Source organism: Nelumbo lutea, chromosome 7 (genome assembly GCF_056320005.1).
Source record: "Nelumbo lutea isolate HS-2025 chromosome 7, American lotus-T2T, whole genome shotgun sequence".
Lineage (NCBI taxonomy): Eukaryota > Viridiplantae > Streptophyta > Magnoliopsida > Proteales > Nelumbonaceae > Nelumbo > Nelumbo lutea.
This window is the reverse complement of record NC_142690.1, coordinates 42,941,877-42,948,089: the sequence shown is the minus strand read 5'-3', so window position 1 is coordinate 42,948,089 and position 6,213 is coordinate 42,941,877. Positions and strand designations below refer to the sequence as shown.

At 38.3% G+C, this 6,213-nt stretch overlaps 1 non-coding gene across 1 annotated transcript; it reads right to left on the bottom strand.

The window, feature by feature from the left end:
• Nucleotides 1-5,473: 5,473 nt before the first annotated feature.
• Nucleotides 5,474-5,580, bottom strand: LOC148846197 (small nucleolar RNA R71). Its single transcript, XR_016102653.1, has one exon. It is a non-coding gene; the product is annotated as a small nucleolar RNA R71 (small nucleolar RNA).
• Nucleotides 5,581-6,213: the final 633 nt, after the last annotated feature.

The following is a 6,213-nucleotide window of genomic DNA, read 5'->3' as shown; positions in this document are numbered from 1 at the left end:
AGGGATAATCCTTATCTTATCTGCAGATTAGATGCGAACATTCTAAACTAACACGACTTGGTGGCACACCAGTGTCAGCCTTATCAGGATAAATCTCCCCAGACCGACCCACTAGCTGCGAACATTCTAAACTAACACGAGTCTCATTAAGTGTCTAGTTTAAGGGTATTACACAGAAACATACCAAGGGAACATGAATCAAATATGCACTTTTATTCATTTACAATAAACTCATAAAATACATCAATTTGATTGAAGCTAAGGGCATACAAAACTGTCTAACAATATTAACTTAGATCATATCACAAGGTTAGTAAAGAATGGTCCTTTGGATTTTCTAACTGTAGAAGATCTTCCGACTTGTGAACCTTGCCTTCATGGTAAGATGATGAAACGGCCATTTAACAGTAAGCCTGAAAGATGTACAGGCACGCTTGCCCTTATACATACTGATGTATGTGGTCCCATGAGTGTTAGGACTCGTAACCAACACGTGTATTTTATTACATTCACCAATGATTATTCTCAGTATGGTTACATGTACCTAATGAGACACAAGTCTGAATCATTTGAAAAGTTCAAAGAGTTCAAACGAGGTCGAGAAATAGTTAGGGAGAGAAATTAAAACCCTTCGATCGGATCAACGTGGCGAGTATCTCTCTGAAGAATTCAGGGACTACTTGAAAGTCAATGAGATAGTATCACAGTTAGCTCCTCTTGCTACACCACAGCTAAACGGTGTTTCAGAGAGGAGGAATATGACCTTATTAGATATGGTCTGGTCACTTTTCGTACACTCAGAGTTGCCCATATCCTTTTGGGGTTTTGCATTGGAGACTGCGATATACATGCTGAACCGGATTCCAACCTGATGAATATACAATTTATCTATAATTTATAAGGCCTTTGCATGGATTTTTTATGCCATTTTTATTTAATTTTTCCCTAATTTAGTTTAATGATAAGAAAAGATTTCAGGGGTAATTAATCCAAGAAAATGAAAGAAAAAAGGCAAGAAAAGAAGGTTCAAAAATACCAATTTCAACCCAGCCCGGTTGTGGAAGCAAGAGAGAGCACATCGGCCCAAGAAGAACAAGTTGATTCTATGAAAAAAACCCAAGAAAAAAAGCCTAGCAAAGAGTAAAATTCAGCCCAGTAGAGAAGGCTCATTCTCAGCTCAAAAGAACAGCCTAGAGTGTAGCTATCATGTGCTAAGAGGGAGCTTAAGTGCAGCCCAAAAGCAGATATGAGATTGCAAGATCTGAATTGCTTGAAAGATAATTCAGATATGCAAATTTCAGATTGGCTGAATTAATCTAAAGCTTGGAATTCTTAGAGTGTTTGAGAAAGACTCTAAGAATTCAGATCTATTATTCAATAACTGAATTGGATGCAAGGTTAGAGATAACTTGCACAATTCAGTTGGTGATCAATTAAGATTTGAATTGATGCCTTAGAAGTATTTGAAGAAATGCATCCTTGGGATTAGATCCTTGATAGAGATATAGGGATCATCACTAATGCATAGGATGAACATGCACTCGAAAGAGGTTGTACATGACCTTGGGGTTTCACCAAACCAAGGCTTAATCACAATCTATTCGAATGATTCAACTTGATTGATTGCTGAATTCTGAGATTAGCAATAATTGCTTACTCTTCTAACCTGAATTGAAGGCAATTGGGCCAATGAATTAGATTGATTTTTTTTTTGAATTTTTTGCTTTTGAATAAAGTTTTGATTTATTTTTTATCAGATAATAAATGCCCAATTTAGTATTGGTAATTGTTTCCTAAATCCTTGTGGGAACGATACTTCACTCACTTCTTTATTACTTAAACGGCTAGTGCACTTTCTAGTGTCAAAATGAACCACATCACAACCAAATCAGTTTTGAAGACTCCTTAAGAGCTTTGGACCGAAAAGAAACTAAGTGTAAGACACTTGAAAATGTTCTATGACTCAGGATAATAGAAGGTGTTTGTAGCCGAAATGCCCATTTCTTGGAGGATGATTACATCCTGAACAATCATCATCCGGAAGTTGTTTTTGATGAGGAGAGCTCAGGGTCAACGGGAGGTGTCCCACAAGTTCCAGGTAATGACCAACCTAGAAGATCTACCTGGGTTTTTAGGCCTCCTGTTCATCTCAACTATGACCAGAATAGGTACCTGGTGGAAGCTACGACCAGTGAGGAGGATCCCGTGATTTATACGGAAGCTAGGTTGGACATAGATTCCCCGAAGTGGGTAAATGCCATGAGGGCTGAGATGGACTCAGTGGAGAACAATGGAGTCTGGACTCTAGTAGATCCGCCCCCTAGGGTAAAAGCAATTGATTGCAAATGGATCTATAAGAGGAAGTAGGGCCTATATAGTAAGGTTGAGACCTACAAGGCTCATCTGGTGGCGAAAGGGTATACTCAGAAAGATGGCATCGATTATGAGGAAACATTTTCGCCGGTGGCCATGCTTAAATCCATTAGTATCCTGCTAGTTGTAGCAGCATACCATGACTACAAGATTTGGCAAATAGATGTCAAAACTGCATTCCTGAATGGAGATCTTACCGAAGTTATCTATATGCAGCAACCGCAAGGTTTCATAGCTGCAGGTCAGAAACACATGGTATGTAAATGATGTGTGCACAATTTACATATAAATTCTGGTGTTTATGCATGGTTTTGATGCCGATTTGTGTGAATTCTTACCCCAATTGAGCTTGATTTTAGGAAATTGTCAAAGGGGACAAGTCTAGGGAAAAAGATCATAAAACCATACTAAAGGAGGCCAAATTGAAGGTGATATAGCCCAGTTGGGAGCAAGGCCCAGCCGAGAGGTCAAAAGAGGGCTATTCGGCTCTTAAAGCCCAATCACAGCCTTCCAAGGGAGCTTATTCGGCCCAGCAAGGAAGATGCCCATTTGCAGCTCAAGAGCAATCCAAAGTGCAGCCAAGAGAGGCTAGGGGCGGCAGCTTCTAGAGAGTTCAAGAGAGCTAAGGGTAGCAACTTCTAGAAGGTTCAAGAGGCTAAAGGCGCCAAACTTTCTAGAGGAGTGAATTTTGTAGATGAGAGAACTTTCTAAATGAGAGAAAGGGAGTGAAGAGAAGGCTATAAAAGGAGAAGAGAGCTAAGGGAAAAGGGGTCAAAATAACCTTTTGGGGAGAAGAGAAAGATAGGCGCAAGAGAGGAGAAGAGAGGAGAAGAATCAAGAATATTCAAGAGAAGAATAAGTTGATTTTGAATTTGGAGAAGAAGCCATTGGAGGAGATCAATCTTGGTTGTCTTCTTCTTTGATTTCTGCACAACTGGTAATCGAATTCATCTAGAACTTTCATGTTTATTTTCTCCATTAATTCAATCTTTCTTGCTGTAATTGAATAATGTTTCATGTAAATTCAGATCTGTAATTAGTTCTCTAGGTTTATTCGAATGAATTAGATTCAATTTTGATATTTCTTGATTAGAAATTCAATTGTAGAACAGTTAGTCGAGCTGCTATCTTGTAATCTCAGATCTGAAATTTTAGTTCATGCAATTGTGATATCCGAACTGCTATTCTGTAATCTCAGATCTATAATTTCATATCATTAAATTGTAATATCCAAATTGCTTGAGAGAGAATTTAGGCAACTTTAACTAATTTTGGCCGATTTGTTCCTTGCAAATCCTAGAGTGCTTGAGAAAGACTAAGATTTCAGATCGGCTAATTAAGAACCGAATTGAGTGCAAGGTTAGAGATAACTTGCACAATTCGGTTGGTGATCATTCAAATCTGAAATGATGCCCTACAATTTCTAGATCTTAATGCATGCATGGGGATTAGATTCTTGCTAGAGATAGAAGAATCATCACTCATGCATAGAATTAACATGCGCTTGAGAGAGGTTGTTCTTTGCCTTGGGGTTTCACCAAACCAATGATGAATCCAAATCTAATCGAATGACCTAGAGATCTAATTGTTGAATCAATTCTATGCATAGTTAGCTTGTCTTCTCAATTTGTTTGCAAAGTGTTTGATCAAATTTGTTAGAGCTAGTTTTGTAGTTAGGATTTCAGATTTGAATTAGATTTAAATTTTGGCTAATCAGATAAGAGTTGGTTGATGTAGTACTAGTAGTTGCTACATAAGTCCTCATGGAAATGATACTCTATTCATTACTCTATTACTTGTGCGGCTAGTGCATTTGCTATTGTAAGCAAATACGCATCAGGTTTTTGGGGCCACTGCTGGAGAATTATTCCAGCAATATTAAGAACTATTAGCCACTATTAATCTAATTTCTAACTCTGTATATTAGGGTTCAGATCTGTAGATGGAATAACTTCCCTTCCTAATATGAGTAGTTTTCTTGCCTAGTGTTAATTGCCACTTTCTTAGCTTGTTGTACTAGTTTCAGTAGTGTAGGTTGCTATTCAATTCCTAGTTTAATAGATCTGATATATTTCTGATTTGAAGTAGGATTCATATATGTATTTTATATCTGTAGTTTCCCTTCTATTGCTGATTTGTTTAGTTTTGATTATTGATCTAGTATTGCCAGTTGAACTGATTTCTGGTTCTTTATATCTCATAAAATCAGTGGAGTTCAGATCTGTACACATTAGCTTTTAGTGCTGAGGGCAAAAATCAGATCTAAACACACCAAAAAATCTTAGGTTGATATCCAGATCTGTGTATATTAATCTTCATTTTTGAAATCAAAATTTCTTGCCGATTATCTCTATGTTAGGTTGCTCTTCTTGCTTCAATTGTGCAATCTGCTAGAGTTTATAGGCTACTTCTCTGATTTCAAGCTAGTATATAAGAGTTCAGATCTATCCATATTCAGCCTACTGATTGTTATTGTGTTTAAAGCTTTGTCTTCTTAGATAACATTCAGTCTTTGCCTTGTAAATTGTTGTTTGATTAGGACTGCTAATTTTCTAATTATTTTCAATTCTGATTTGAGCACATAGTCTTTTTCTTGCTTTGACTTGTACAATTTATGACAAGCATACCTGAACCGGAGGAAGTCCCTTATGACCCCGAGATTGAAAGAACCCTCCGCATCCGCTTACAAGCTGCTAGACAAGTTAAAGCTGAAATTGAAGAGATGGCTGAACCAAGAACTATGATGGACTATGCCAAACCAACCCTAACCGGAGCTGCTTCAAGCATTGTAAGACCAGCCATTGCTGCTAATAATTTTGAAATCAAACCAGCCATAATTCAAATGATCCAAAACACGGTTCAGTTTTGTGGGATGGCTCATGAAGATCCAAACTCTCTCGTAGCCAATTTCTTGGAGATTTGTCACTCTTCCAAGCATAATGGGATGAGTGATGATGCTGTTAGGCTGAGGTTATTCCCATTTTCATTGAAAGACAAGGCCAAGGCTTGGCTGAATTCATTATCGGCTGGATTTTTAGCCACTTGGGATGAGATGGCTAGCCGATTCCTCTCCAAGTACTTTCCTCCATCCAAGACAGCAAAGATGAGAAATGACATCACCACCTTCTTCCAACAAGATGGAGAATCTTTATATGAGTCATGGGAACGTTATAAGGAGCTGTTAACAAAGGTCCCTCACCATGGACTTCCTATATGGCTGCAAGTGCAAACCTTCTGCAATGGTCTAAACGAAGCCAACAAAACCATCCTAGATGCGGCAACCGAGGTTTCCATCAACAATAAGACCCCTAAAGTGGCCCATGCACTCATAGAGGATATGACAGCCAATAATTACCAATGGCATTCAGAGAGAACACAAGTAAGGAAGCAGCATGGTCATCACAATGTGGACTCATACACTTATCTGCGCAAATAGGTGCAATTGGCAAGAAAATTGATGAGATGCATATGTCAGCCATGAATGTGCAGTCCATGACATGTGATTGGTGTGGGGAGGCCACATCAGCATTGAATGCCAAATTGGCAATCACAACCATTGGATTAGAGATAAGAAAGGATCAGAGAATGTAGTAGTTGATCATTTGTCTAGGTTAGAAGGTGCTGAAAAGAGAGAGGATGAACCCAAGATCAATGAGAACTTCCAAGATGAACTCCTTCTAGCTATCCAACATTTGAGTGCACCATGGTATGCAGATTTGGCAAATTATTTAGCATGTGATATCCTGCCACCAAATTTTTCTTATCAACAGAAAAAGTGGTTTTTGTCAGAAGCCAAGCATTACTTATGGGAGGATCCTTACCTTTACAAGATTTGTGGTG